Source organism: Ricinus communis, chromosome 9 (genome assembly GCF_019578655.1).
Source record: "Ricinus communis isolate WT05 ecotype wild-type chromosome 9, ASM1957865v1, whole genome shotgun sequence".
NCBI lineage: Eukaryota > Viridiplantae > Streptophyta > Magnoliopsida > Malpighiales > Euphorbiaceae > Ricinus > Ricinus communis.
In genome coordinates, this window is record NC_063264.1 from 21,710,567 (window position 1) to 21,726,650 (window position 16,084).

The 16,084-nt window shown below is 37.4% G+C and overlaps 1 non-coding gene across 1 annotated transcript; it reads right to left on the reverse strand.

Annotated features, from left to right (window-relative positions):
* Nucleotides 1-3,964: 3,964 nt before the first annotated feature.
* On the reverse strand, nt 3,965-4,071 carry LOC112535332. The gene has a single exon (XR_003079486.1). It is a non-coding gene; the product is annotated as a small nucleolar RNA R71 (small nucleolar RNA).
* Nucleotides 4,072-16,084: the final 12,013 nt, after the last annotated feature.

Sequence of the window (16,084 nt, forward strand, 5' to 3'; positions counted from 1 at the left end):
TTGGTCAAAACTTAAAAATTAACTAAACTATACCGAATAACATATAATAAATTATGCATTAGTCTTATATAGACTAATCCACTATTATTGAATCTTAAGCAAAGCAATGCAATAGCGACACGGCTTTAAGCACGACCATGTTGCATCCCATGCATCCTTCTAATTTGAGAACCAGTAGGAGACATGGCTTTAAGCACGACCATGTTGTATCCCATGCTTCCTTCTTATTTGCAAACTAGTAGGTGACACGGCTTTAAGCACTGCCATGTTGTATCCCACACTTCCTTCTCTTGAAAGGGCAGTAGGTGACACGCCTTGAAGCACGCCCATGACTCATCCCATGCTTCCTTCTTTTTGGAATAGACTGGAAACTTGACTTCCAAGGCCCTCCATGAAGCTTAACAAAGCTTCTTGCATCCTCTTAGTCTTAGATCTTGTCAATAGACCTTGAACATCAAAAAAATATTTATCATTTCCTCTCTCCTCGAAAGGATTCATCCTCAAATGAAGCTCATTGTCATCTTCCTTACCTATATCGAAGAAAGAAAGATTAACTACATTGAAAGTTGCACAACATTACCATACTCACTTGGTAGATCAAGCTTGTAGGCATTGTTATTGATTCTCTCAAGAACTTGAAATGGTCCATCTTCTCTTCGCATTAGCTTTAATTTCCTTTGGCTTGGAAATCTCTCCTTCCTCAAGTGTAACCAAACCCAATCACCCAATTCAAAACCACTTTATTCCCTCCTTTATTGTGTTGCCTTTCATATTGAAGAGTCTTCTTTTCTATTTGGGCTTTCACTTTTTCATGCAAGGTCTTAACAAAATTAGCCTTCTATTTGCCTTCCAAGTTGGCTTTCTCAATTGGTAATGGCATCAAATCCATAGGAGTTAATAGATTAAACCCATAAACAACCTTAAATGGTGTTAATTTGTTGTCCCATATACACTTCTATTATAGTCAAACTCCACATGTGGCAAGCATTCTTCCCAATTCTTCAAGTTCATTTGAATTATAGCTCTCAACGCTTATGAAATAGTCCTATTAACCACCTCTGTTTGTCCATCCGTTTGTGGATGATAAGTTGTTGAGAATAGAAGATTTTTTTCCCAACTTGCTCAAAAGTGTCTTCCAAGAGTGGCTAAGAAACTTGACATCTCTATCACTTATTATTGTCCTTGGAACCCTATGCAGTCTCACAATTTCTTTGAAGAATAGCCCTGCAATGTGTGTTGCATCATCCATCTTGTGACAAGGTATAAAATGAGCTATTTTTTTAAACCTCTCAACAACAAGAAAGATAGAATCTTCCCCCCTTTTGACCTAGGTAATCCTAACACAAAATCCATAGAAATTTCTACCCAAAGTTCATTAGGAATAGAAAGAGGTGCATACAACCCATGAGGCATTACTCCTGATTTAGATTGTTTACATGTAATGAATCTCTCACACACTTTTTCAACATCTTTTCTCATGTGTAGCCAAAAGAAATGCTCACTCAACACATCTAATATCTTACTCACACCAAAATGCCCCATAAAACCCCCACCATGTGCCTCCTTCATAAGAAACTCTCTCAAAGAAGATTGAGGCACACACAACTTGTTTTCTTTAAAAAGAAAACCATCTAGCTTATAAAACTTGTCAAAACCTCCCTTTTCACATGCCCCATACACATTTGCAAAATCAAGGTTAGAAATATATAAGTCTTTGATAAATTCCAAAACCTAACAACTTTGTATTAAGAGTGAAAATTAAGGCACACCTTCTTAATAAAGCATCGGCTACTATATTCTCCTTACCATGCTTGTATTTGTTGATGTAAGGAAATGATTCTATGAAATCCACCCATTTAGCATGTCTTCTACTAAGCTTCCCTAATCCTTTAAGATATTTCAAGGACTCATAGTTGGTTTGGATCATAAATTTCTTATACCAAAGATAGCATTGTCATTGTTCTAATACCCTTATCAACACATAAAACTCTTTGTCATATGTTGGGTAGTTTAGACTAGCTCCACTAAGCTTCTCACTAAAGAATGCAATTGGTCTTCCTTCTTGCATTAGGACTCCTCCAATGCCTATTCGACTTGCATCACCCTGAACCCTAAAGGTTTTAGCAAAATTATGCAAAGAAAGCACCCATTAAACCCCCACCATTTGCCTCCCTTAGAAGAAATTCTCTCAAAGAGGATTGAGGCACACAGAACTTGTTTTCTTTAAAAGGAAAACCATCTAGCCTATAAAACTTATCAAAACCTCCCTTTTCACATGCCTCATACACATTCGCAAAATCAAGGTTAGAAATATATAAGTCTTTGACAAATTCCAAACCTAACAACTTTGTATCAAGAGTAAAAATTAAGGCATACCTTCTTGATAAAGCATCGGCTACTATATTCTCCTTACCATGCTTGTATTTGTTGATGTAAGGAAATGATTTAATGAAATCCACCCATTTAGCATGTCTTCTACTAAGCTTCCCTTATCCTTTGAGATATTTTAAGGACTCAAGGTTGGTTTGGATCATAAATTTCTTATACCAAAGATAGCATTGCCAATGTTCTAATACCCTTATCAATGCATAAAACTCTTTAGTCATATGTTGGGTAGTTTAGACTAGCTCCACTAACTTTTTCACTAAAGAATGCAATTGGTCTTCCTTCTTGCATTAGGACTCCTCCAATGCCTATTCGACTTGTGTCACCCTCAACCTCAAAGGACTGGTAGTTAACACTTAGAGATAAGGTTGATTTACTCGCCGGATTAAGAATTAATAACTCTTAATAGTTTTAAATCATACTTAATGCTAATCTGTAGTAATCTGATAGGAAGAGATTCCATTAGGTTAGTGCAGGTTTAGGAATCCGGTAAGCTCGAGAGTGTAACCGGGATTCAATTCAGGATTTAGGCACGGGTAAGCAAGATCGGCAATCCATAAAATCCATCTTTAGAATTCCATCACTTAGGCTCCCTTTTGGGTTTGTTTCTCTCTTTGTAATTGTCTTTTGATTGTCCGTTGTTCTTTATTTACTTATTTGCACTCATAACCATTAGCTGGTACGTTAGAACTTTCACACCCTATTTCAGACTAGATAACATAGCAACAGTAGTAACTCTAGGTTCACCCGATCTCCAGGGATACGACCTTGATACTCACTAGTGCTAGGCTGCATCGGTAGGTTCACTGCCTTAGGTGTAGGTTGCATAAAGAGCCCATTAAGTTTTTGGCGCCGTTGCCGGGGAACACAGTAACGGTGAACTAGAGTGAATTGTTTTTGTGTTAATTTAGTCATTATTTGTTTATTCATTTATTCTTTATTTATTTTTTATTTATTTTTTATTTTTTTTATTATTTATTATTTATTATTATATTGTTTTTGTTGATTGGTGGTTGTGTGGACTTTCGGTTTCAGGTAGTTTATGACCAGGAGCTCAAACTCGAATCTTATAAAGCCTCTATTTGATCCAGAACGATCCCTCAGACTCTTAAGGAAGAGGTTGCAATTAGAAGAGGAGGAGATTGAGGTTGAGGTACCTGTGGATAGACTAGACACGATGGAAAACCATGACCCCCAGGCCAATGACGATAAGAGGACGATGTACGAGTTTGCTCGACCATCTTTAGATGGGATGAAAACGAGTATAGTCAGACCTGCTGTAGCAGCCAATAATTTTGAGATAAAGGCCAATGTTATCCAGATGATCCAACAAAGCATGCAATTTGGAGGATTGCCCAGCGAGGATCCCAATGCACATATCTCTAACTTTTTGGAGATTTGTGAAACATTCAAGATAAATGGAACAACTGATGATGCCATCCGACTGATATTGTTTCCATTTTCCTTGAGGGACAGAGCAAAGAGATGGCTGCAATCTCTTCCACAATAAACAATTACTACCTGGAGGGCGTTGGCTGAAAATTTTTTATATAAGTATTTTCCTCCCGCTAAAACTGCTAAACTTAGAAATGACATATCTTCTTTTGTGCAGTTTGATGATGAAAGCATGTACGATGCATGGGAGAGGTTTAAGGATCTTTTGAGATGTTGCCCACATCACGGATTGCCAGTGTGGATGCAGGTTCAGACCTTCTACAGCGGGTTGAACCTTGCAACGAGGCAGATGGTGGATGCTGCAGCAGGAGGGGCGCTAAACAATAAGACGCTCGAGCAGGCTCAGAACTTGATAGAGGAAATGGCCATGAACAACTATCAGTGGCAATCCTCTAGAAGCCGACCAGGAAGACAGGGAGTGGTCAACCAAGTGGACTCTACAGCAGCCTTGGCAGCACAAGTGGAGCTTCTAGCCAAGAAGATCGACCAACTCAGGATGCGGCTCATGCAAATAACGCTGGTCGCGAGTTTTGTGGTGGCCAGCATTATAGTGCGAATCGCATCACGGGAGGTATGTTTGCTTCATCCTCTACTACTTTTCCATCTAATTCTGCTATGTCTTCTGATGTTGAGCAGGTTGATTATATGGGGAATGCCCCAAGGCAGTAGAATGATCCTTACAACAATACATACAACCTTGGGTGGCGTAATCATCCCAACTTCAGTTGGAGGAACAATAACGCTCAGGGTCCACTTGGTTTTCGGAGACTTCATCACCGCAAGAACATTCACTGGGCTCGCACAAGCTCCTCCCTCTACCGGAAAAGAAGTCAAATTTAGAGGAGCTTATAATGAAGTTTGTGATGTCTACGGAGATGAGGTTCCAGCAAACTGATAGTGCACTTAGGAACCAGCAGGCCTCGATTCAGAACTTGGAGACCCAGATTGGTCAAATCTCTAAGATGTTGTCCGAGAGGCGAAGGAGCTCCGAGCACCACCGAGTCTAACCCGAAGGAGGACGTGAACGCCATCACTTATGCTCGTAAGCCAGCCTCCTTCTAAGCCTGTTTTGATGACGCCACTATTGATGTGCAGTTAAGGCAAGCGGTAAGGTTAGGGAACCTGAGGGACAAAGGTGAAATCAATTCCAGTCATGGAATATCAACCTAAGATTCCTTATCCTGCTAGAGCTAAACAAGCAGAGGCGAAAGAGCGATTCGGTAAGTTTTAGATATTTTTAGACAACCGCATATTAACTTGCCTTTTATTGATGCATTGGAGCGGTCAAGTATGCTAAGTTCTTAAAGGACATACTTAGCGGAAAAGGAAGTTGGAGGAGGTCGCCTATGTTCAAACCTTAATGAGGAGTGCTCGTGGTGTTTGAGCAAGTTGCCGGAGAAGCGTCACGATCCAGGGAGTTTCACTATTCCCTGCACTTTAGGTAATTTATGTGTTGATGATGCATTAGCTGATTTGGGGGCTAGCATAAATGTCATGCCCACTAGTTTGTTCAATAAGCTAGGTTTGGGGGAGGCAAAATCCACTAGGATGTGCATTCAATTAGCTGACCGTTCTATTAAGCTTCCTAGGGGAATTGTGGAAAATGTGCTAGTTAAGGTAGATAAGTTCACATTTCCTGTGGACTTTATGGTTTTGGATATGGACAATGAGCATGGTGTACCATTAATTTTGGGGAGACCTTTCCTTGCCATAGCTAGAGCTAAAATAGACGTATTTGAGGGGAAGTTAATGTAGGGGACGACTGTGTCACTTTTAGTTTACCCTCATTTGATAGTTCTTCCACCGACCATGTTCATGCCATTTGTTGTATTGATGGAATTAATCTTGCATGTAATACACAACCACAAGATGTACAAATGGATGATGCTATACATGTTTCTTCCCCTACTAGTATGTGTTATTCATCTGAAAAAAATAACTTGTATCAATATGAGACTTTGTGCTGTGATAGACCCGAGAAGGGTAGTTGCAAGTTTGTTTTTGACAGGTCACTTAGCCGGAATTCGGAGTGGATGAATGGACATCCCAAATCGGTCCAGAAAGCACCTCCTTGGTCATCTACTGCACACATCGGACCTTTTCATTGCGCTTATATGCCTCGAGCCCCAACTTACATTGAGCCTACCTTCTTAATTTGCCCGCGATGAAGGAATGCTGATCCAGAGTCCAACTAGACGACTCGAACAAAAAGAAGCACCTTCGGGAGGCATTCCCGAATCTATTTTTGCTTTCTGAATTTTTGGACATTTCTTTTTTTTTTAATTTTATGTAGTCATTTGCAGTTAGATATTTCAGTCTGTTTTTAGTAAGTTTGATTTTGAGGAGATGCTATCTTATTGAACCTTTTACTAGATGTTGCTTGGAATGTGTTTATTCTTGAATTTTGCAGGAGTTAGCCTACTTGATGCTCGGACGTAATTTTGAGGACTAACATATTTTGAAGTGTTAAAGTACACATCAAGGGCAGTATCTAGTAGACTTTCTAGTTTTTATCTCTTTTTGTCGTCTTGTTTTTCTCTTAGTTTTCTAATTTCTTTTATGGACTCCCATAATTAGCTTCATTTTACGTATTTTATTCCTTTTATTTTGGAGTGCCTACCTTGTTCACACTGAGGACAGTGTTTTTCATAAGTGTGGGGTAGGTACCGTAGATTTGTGCAGCTTTTATCGAACCTTGTTGGAAGAAGGCAATGAACGAATCTCTTAATTACAATCCAGCCAGGTAAAACTGGTATTTTTCTTAAATTCTTCCATTTTACTTTATCTTAGATATAGAACACTATTAATATTGTTTCTTATTATTGTGATTGACTGTTTAAACTTTGGTTTGAGAATTCATGCAATTTTAACCCACTCAAATGGTGAGATTTTGAGCCAATTGGTGCATCACTATTATGCTCCCTTTTCTTTCATTAGTGAGCATTGTACAGAATCTCTGTTTCTAGAACTTGCTTTACGATATCTTTTGAGATTACATGAATTGTCAATAATCGTGAGATGATTTGGGCACTTAGGATTTACACAATTTGGCCAAAAAGCCTATGGTAAGCACTTTTTCTGTATTTTTGCGTTGAGAGCTTGGCGATCTTCTTTCACCTATATACACTTGTGTGTTTTGAGTGACATCTTGTGAGGCAATTTCTCAATTTAGATGGTTTGTCATTTTAACTTTAGCAACTTTATTAAGTTTGTTCTCTCTCTTAAGGATTTAGTAATTTGGGGATTTTAGGAAAAATCATTATGGAGTTTTGAAATTTGTTTTCAGCTAACCTCCTGCAATGCCTTTGATTGAGTTATTTGGTATCTGTTTGAGGAGTGAATTGTTGATTGCTTGAGGACAAGCAAAAGTTTAAGTGTGGGGTAATTTGATAAGCATCATACTACACATGTTTTCATGCCCGATTTTTTACATTTTTATGCATGATTATCCCGTTTTATGCTAGAATCACCTGTCTTTTGTTTCCTTTCTCGTTTCAGGTCATTTTTAAAGGACACCATCAATAATCGAGGGAAATACGTGTGATTACGGTCCAAAATCCATCAAATTGGGTGAGAACTAGCACCCCGAGGGTTGAGCACGGCCTGGACTCCGGCCGTGCTGAATTACTAAGAGGCTATCTCCAATTGTGCCATTTCAAAGACCACTATCAGTAGCCACCACGGCCTCCAAAGACGGCCTGTGGTGGCTCGGACCGGCTTGGGCATGGCTTGAAGGAGTCAAGACAACCGACTCCACAGATTCAAGACTACTTGGACTCCTGGTCTTGAATCATCACACTGATCTGGACTCGGCCAAGTCGAATCAACTATATAGGCAATTTTGAGTTCTTTTGGAGGGGAGATGAATTTTGGACTCAATTCCAAGACACACACTTAATCAATTGTTTCCTATACCTCAATTGTAGACCTTGAGAGATCAAATTCATCAATTGAAGGAGGGATTTCACTTGTTCCAACATCGAATTGAAGATCAAGACAAACTTTGGGAGCATTCAAGAGGCAACTAGGGTTTGAGATTTCAAATTTGCAAATTTAGGGTTTCTCATTCAGCTTGAAAGAGAAGGGTGTACATGCCTTTAATTTTCTTTTCCTTATTTTGTTCCCTAATTGCTTTAACCATGAAAATGAGTAGCTAGATCTTTTGAACCCATTGGGGTTCACCTTTGTTGATGGATTATGCTTAATTGTTAGTTTTATAATTGTTATTCTTGTAATCTTCTTGCTATTTAGTAATAAAAGTTTGATTCAGTTAATTTGAGACGTTGAATTAATTGTTTATTAGGCTGTTTCTTGACATTGAGAAATGCTTGTTACAACTGGACATTGAATAGTAAGGACTGGTAGTTAACACTTAGAGATAAGGTTGATTTACTCGCCGGATTAAGAATTAATAACTCTTAATAGTTTTAAATCATACTTAATGCTAATCTGTAGTAATCCGATAGGAAGAGATTCCATTAGGTTAGTGCAGGTTTAAGAATCCGGTAAGCTCGAGAGAGGAATCGGGATTCAATTCAGGATTTAGGCACGGGTAAGCAAGATCGGCAATCCATAAAATCCATCTTTAGAATTCCATCACTTAGGCTCCCTTTTGGGTTTGTTTCTCTCTTTGTAATTGTCTTTTGATTGTCCGTTGTTCTTTATTTACTTATTTGCACTCATAACCATTAGCTGGTATGTTAGAACTTTCACACCCTATTTCAGACTAGATAATATAGCAACAGTAGTAACTCTAGGTTCACCCGATCTCCAGGGATACGACCTTGATACTCACTAGTGCTAGGCTGCATCGGTAGGTTCACTGCCTTAGGTGTAGGTTGCATAAAGAGCCCATCAGGCTCTCATCTCAAACATTAAGCACAGCCTAGGTCAAGGCCGTGCTGATCAGCACCGCCTGGACTCTGGTCGTGACCAATCATTAGCCTTTGATCCTCAAATGTGGCATTTTGGGCACGATTTCCGAGGCCATCACGGCCTCCAGCACGGCCCGTAGTGGCCCAGCACCGGTGGGGACACGGCCAAGAAGAAAACCTAACTTGCGAGATTCAAAGCTTCAGCACAGCCTGGACTCCAGCCGTGCTGACCAGCACGGCCATGACCACGGCAGTGTTAGGATTAGTGGTTGGTTCGGATTTTACGGAGTACTGAGTTCGGGAGCGAGGAGGAGGAGAGTTTTGGTGATTGGTTCGGTTTTTACGTAGTACTGAGTTCGGGAGCGAGCTGTAGAGAGTGAGAACCCCGGAATCGCAAGGTTCCGAGTGCAAAACAGTAGTGGAGCAAACCGAGAAGCAATTGGGGAGATCAATCATAGTGCAGATTCAGATCTGGTGCTGTTCATCCAATTCGAGAGAAAAGGGTGTATATGTTTCATTTTTGTTATTCTTTCATTGGAATTGATTTCCTAGTTGTGTTAAACATGAACATGTGTAGCTAGATTGATCTAATCCATTGGGATTTCTTTACTATGTTAGCTTAATATTAAATTGTTGGATTATTTGAGTTTAGTTTTGTATCCTTCTTGCTTTCAGTATTAATAAGATAATGCATTATTTATGAGACGTTGTGAATTGTGGTGTTTAGATTGCTTTACGTGATTGAGAAGTTCATTTGGCAATTGGAATTTTGAATAGTAAGAATTGGTTAATAATCACTTAGAGATAAGGATATTGACTAGCCGGATTAAGAATTAACAAAGCTTAATAGAGGCGGATTAAAGCTTAATGCTAATTTAAGAATCAATCGTTAGGAAGAGATTCCAACTTTATGTTATTAGGTTTAGGAATTTGGTTATCCTGAGAGAGAAACCGAATTCAATTAAGAATTCATCCACGGGTAGCATAATTAGACTCATCAATCCTTTATCTTTTGTTTGATTGCCAACTAGTCTAGGTTCCCTTTGGGTTTGCTTTCTTGTCCTGATTGTTTCATTTATCCATTCATTCCTGCATCTCACTTAGAACTCACCTTGTAGTTATTGATAAATTTAAGAATTATTCATCATTTATTTAGGCTAATATATCAGAGAACAAAGTAGTAACTCTGGGCTTTCACTTTCCCGATGGATACAACCTTGATACTCGCCATTAGTGCTAGACTGCATCGATAGGTTCACTGCCTTAGATTGTAGCTACATAAACAACATATCACATAGCTTACTCAAGATGCATCATATTAAAAGCATTTTTTCTCTTTTTTTATTTTTTTCTTTTAGTCCTCATCTAGTATTGAAAAGCAAGTTTTTGTACGTATTATGGTTGTAGTTTCCCTAAAGTTACTCAAAACTTCTAAGAAAAGCTAAGCTTGAATCTTTACCACTTTACCCTTAAGCATAGCTAGCAAATTGTCTAAATAATCTTTAGATCTTAGAAATAATAAAAAATATAAAACGCTAAACTTGTAGCAAAAAAAAAACTCAATCAAAAACGAAAAACATTTATAAGATGACTACTTATTAAGAAGATAGGAGAAGAATGAAATGTATGATAAATGTAAATATAGCAAAATGCACAACCTAACCACATAAACCTAAAATATACTAAAAACACAAATAAACCAAATAAAAATACTAATATATATATATATATATATATATATATATATATATATATATATATATGTATGTATATATATCCCTTCCTCCACACTTAAATGAAACATTATCCCTAATGTCATAAAATAAAAATAAATAAAGGAAAGGATAGAAGTACTCCCTCAATCATCCGTAGGGGTAGGAGGTGGAGACTCGATCGGATAGCCGGAGTGAATGAAAAATTGATCTAATTTGTCTCCTTTTTTATCCCAAATAGGAGGATGGGCACTTGAGGAACCACTGGTGGTACTTAGAATTGGATAAATAAGGAGAGGAACATCACCGGATGGTGGGTATTAGGGAAATTCCTCTTTGGAAGCACGCTCCTCCTCGGATTCTGTATAGTTTTGCTCCTTAGCCGGTGGTGGTCCTCCAATTCCCCTCCAACAAGAATGGGAACAGGGATCAATGAAACTAAACGCAACATCCACTACTTTTCCTCCTATAAAAGCTTGCTTAGTATAATAAGAACGCTCAACAAAACGAACATAGTTATCAAGGTTAAGATTCAAAGCCTTTGCAACAATGGTAATCACATGTCCATGAGTTAAAGGTGCATCCTTATGTGAAGCACAAGCTAACAATTGATTGAACACCCAATAAGTCTGACACACTTGTTTCTTATTATGAATGCACCGCATTAAAAATAATTCTTGTGCAGAAACTCTATTGAATTTAGTTTTATGAAAGAGAACACATGCAAGCACTTTATATAGCAACCAATATTTCAAATCCTTAATAAACATAGCTTTACCCTTCCTAGAATCAAATGGGGTTTGCAAACCAGTTAAAAAAAATCTAGAATTCATTCAACCTAAAAGATGATGGGGGATCACATAACCCATCCCTCTTAAAACCAAAGACACAATTCATAAAAGTGTAAGTAAGGTGATGTTTCTTCGCTTGCATGCGAAATTCCAAAATTTCTGAATTTTTAGGATTAACATCCAATATAGTATAAAATTCGATAGTTAATTCCACATTGGTATCTTCATGCATAGAAACAAATCTCTTAAACCCACATTGAGTCAACAATTGATCAAAAGATTCAAGCATACCCACATCATTCAAAAGAGAGTTAGGAATGTACTTACAACCCAAGATTTCCCTAAACTTGATTGATGTGAATTTGGCACACTCGTCATTTGTAAGGATTGGGAACTTGGCTTTGTAAACTTAGGAAAGATCTTCCTCTTGATGAGGTGTTTCTTCAACGTGTAGACTCCTAGAAGATGATGCTTTAGTCTTGCCCATGGTGAATGTCGTGCTTGCAAGAATTAGAATTGGAGAGATATGTACAGAGTAAGAAATGAAAATGGAAAATGAAAATAAGAGAATAGGAAAAGTGGGGAGGGTTTTTAGTTATGAGTAATGTAGAGAGAAAATGAAAAAAAGCCTAAGTATATAAGAAGTGAAGGAATAAGAAAAGTTGGAAGATAGTGGAAAGTTATGGAAACTCGTTGGATATGAAGATATGTGAGATTGGGTAGTCAAAAGGGTGTATTTATAGATGTAATAGGGTGTAAGAGGTACGGGTGTAAGATATAGTGAAAGGGTGTGTCTAGATAGTGAAAGGTGTCTCTAGATGTGAAAGGACATGTATATTCTTAGAAAAGAAAGAACTGTTAAGTTATGAAATTATATTTTGGCAAGGAATAAATAGAATAAAACAAATTAATGAACAATAAAAAGGAGAAATGTGTAACATATAAAACAAATAATTAAACTATGCTATGATAAGGATAAATATAGCATAATGCAAGTATAGGTAATATTAATATGAGTGAACGAGTTGTCAATATGTGAGGACTCGTCACCAAAGCCTTATGTGACGAGTCGTCAACGTGTGACGACTCGTCACCTACTCTTTCTATTACTAGTCGTCAACTCGTGACGACTCGTCATGGAATTACATTTAGTCGTCACACGTTGACGACTCGTCACCTTACATTATGAAAACATTGCTTAGGCACTTAAACTAAATAGGCAAAGAAACTAATCTAAAGCAAAAATAATATGATAAATAAGGGTTAAAAAAATGTGAAGTAATGACTCTAAGTAAACAAAATGAAGTAAAATGAAATAAAAGCAAAGAATGTAAAAATGTATATTAAAGTTAAGGAAATAAAAATGTGTTAATCTTACCATGCTAAATTTAAAGGTCTATATCTTGGCCTTATCCCAATTTGATTATGGTGTAGATAGAGGGATAGAGCAGCCCGTATCAATTGCATCACTGATCAGATAGGGTTTAAGACGATGTCCATTTACCTTAAAAATTTGCCCTTTTACATTGGCAAGATCAACTGCACCATGAGGATAAACTTGGATAACTTTAAACGAACCCGACCATCGTGACCTCAACTTTCCCATAAATAACTTGAGTCTTGAATTAAAAAGGAGAACAAGCTCACCCTCATGGAATTCCTTCTTAAATAAATGCTTATCATGCCACAACTTAGTACGATCTTTATATAACTTCGAATTCTCAAAAGCATTCATTCTTAACTCATCCAATTCGTTAAGTTGAAGTAACCTCTTCCTACCGGCCTTCTTCAAATCAAAATTCAAAGCCCTTGTTGCCCAATATGCCTTATGCTCTAATTTAATGGGGAGATGACATGACTTCCCATAAATTAATTGATAAGGAGTATGGCCAATTGGGGTTTTAAAGACTGTCTTATACCCCTATAAAGTGTCATCAAGCTTTAATGCCTAATCCTTCCATGAAGAAGACACCATTTTCTCTAGGATCCACTTAATCTATCTATTGTTGATCTCAACTTACCCACTTGTTTGTGGGTGATAGGAAGTAGCAACCTTGTGTGTTACTCCATACTTCTTTAAGAGAGCCTCAACCATATGATTACAAAAATGGGAACCTCCATCACTAATTAATGCCCTAAGAGTACCAAACCTAGGAAAAATAATTTTCTTAAGCTTCTTATTGACCACCTTAGCATCATTAGTAACGGTTGGCAATGCTTCCACCTATTTTGAAACATAATCCACCATGACTAGAATATACTTGTAGCCTAAAGAGCTTGGAAATGGACCTATAAAATCTATACCCCAAACATCGAAGAGTTCGACTTTAAGGATTCCTTTTAAGGGCATCTTATGTTTCTTATTAATGTTGCCCATTCTTTGACATCTATCACATGTAAGAACAAATTTTCTAGCATCTTTAAATAAAGTTGGCCACCAAACACCAGATTGTAGTACCTTAGATGCCGTTTTTTTTACACCAAAATGTCCTTCAACATCCAAGGAATGACAATGTCTCAAAACATCTTGAGCTTCATCTTAAGGAATGCATCTCCAAATTAAACCATCGGTACATCTCTTATAAAGCAAAAGATCCTCCCAATAATAGAATTTAATATCATGCAGAAATTTCTTCCTTTGTCGATAATCTAACTCATAAGGAAGAACACCACTCATAAGATAATTTGCAATATCCGCATACCATGGAAGTTCCTTTGATACCACACTTAGTAAATGTTCATCATGAAATGTGTCATTAATTGGGACACCATCATCATTCCTCTTTAGTCAATCTTGATCAATCCTTGATAGATGATCCGCAACAAGGTTCTCATTACCCTTCTTGTCTCTCACTTCCTAATCAAACTCTTGAAGCATCAAAATCCACCGTAAAATTCTAGGTTTTGCGTCCTTCTTGTTTAGAAGATAATTAAGAGCAACATGATCTGAATAAAAAATCACCTTTTGCCCCATAAGATATGCTATAAACTTGTCAAATGTATAAACGATAGCAAGCAACTCCTTTTCTGTAGTGGTGTAGTTGATATGAGCATCATCAAGTAATTTGCTAGGGCTTACCTTCCTTTCTTTGACCCAAAACAGGCCCCATCGCAAAGTTACTAGCATCATACATTATTTCAAATGGTTGCTCCCAATTAGGTGGTTGCAAGACATGTGCGGAAATAAGAGCTTTTTTCAAAGTTTCAAATGCACCGAGGCACGCTTAATCAAACTAAAAAATAGCATCTTTAGCAAGTAACTTATATAATGGCCTTGCTAGCTTGGAGAAGTCTTTCATAAATCTTGGATAGAAACCTACATGTCCAAAGAAACTGAATGACCAAGAACGATTCCCTCTTGTGTTATAAAGTGACATTTTTCCCAATTCAAGACCAATCCATGCTCAATACACCTGTCAAGAACTTTAGATAGATTGTCTAGATAGTTGAAGAAACCTCTACACTGAAGTCATCCATAAAAACCTCTACACAATTATCGAGTAAATCACTAAATATTAAAAACATGCATCTTTGGATAGTTGCAGGTGCATTACATAAACCAAAAGGTATACGCCTAAAAGCAAAAGTACCATAGGGACATGCAAAGGTGGTGTTAACTTGATCCTCGGGATGAATAGGAATTTGATAGAAATCACCAAGTCCATCCAAATAACAAAAATAAGAAAAGTTGGCTAGTCTCTCAAGGACTTGGTCGATAAAAGGCAATGGGAAATGGTCCTTCCTAGTTGCTTTATTTAATTTTCTATAGTCAATACACATATGCCATCTCGTGATAGTTCTAATAGGTATTAAATTATTACATTCATTCCTAACAATGGTTAAGCCTCCCTTCTTTAGTACAACTTGAACGGGGCTCACCCATTTACTATCACTAATGGAATATATGATTCCATTATCAAGCAACTTAGTTACCTCTTTTCTCACCACTTCTTTGAGAGTGGGGTTTAATCGCCTTTGACCTTCAATAGAAGGCTTAATGTGGTCCTCTAAAAGAATTCTATGCATACAAACATTAGGGCCAATACCCTTTAAATCATTTATAGAATAACCAATGGCATTTTTATGATTAAACAACTCATCATATAAGGCATCAATATTATCACTAAGCAAAGATGAATTAACAATAAAAAGGGAATTTAATGTTAGAGTCAAGAAATGCATATCTTAGGTTTGACGGTAGGGGGTTGAGCTCCAGCTTGACTTCTTCACTTGATGTAGTATCCTTTGGATCATCCTCTCTACTTAAAGGTTCAAATCTTGATGCCCTATGGGATAATTGATATGGAGTTACCTCCAAAATCTGCTCATTAGCTTCTTGCATCCGGATAGCTCCGTAGAATCTTGCCTCAAACACTCATGAATTACTTCTTCAATGCATTCGTCAATAACTTCAATAGAACCAATTCTACTTGCCACTTCTATAGGTGTTGACTTCATAATATTCAGCACATCAAATTCCATACATTCATTATCCACCTCTAATGTGACCTTTCCTCTCTTCATATCAATAATTTCTCCTACTGTCATAAAAAATGGTCTTCCACACAAAATTGGGATCTCAAGATCTTCCTCCATTTCCAACACAACAAAGTCAGCTGGTATTATAAACTTCCCCACTTTTGTTGGCACATTTTCTAACATGCCAAGTGGATATGTGACAGATTTGTCCGCCATAGGAAGACATATACTAGTAGGCTTTAGTTCATCCAAATTGAGTCTTCCAAATCCATCATCATCATCTAGATTGAGGTTAATGAATATTTTTATTATTGATTCCATTAAGAGAATTCAATTCTTGGTTCTTCTAAGAACTTATGAACCTATTAAGACTTATTCTTGTGGCATT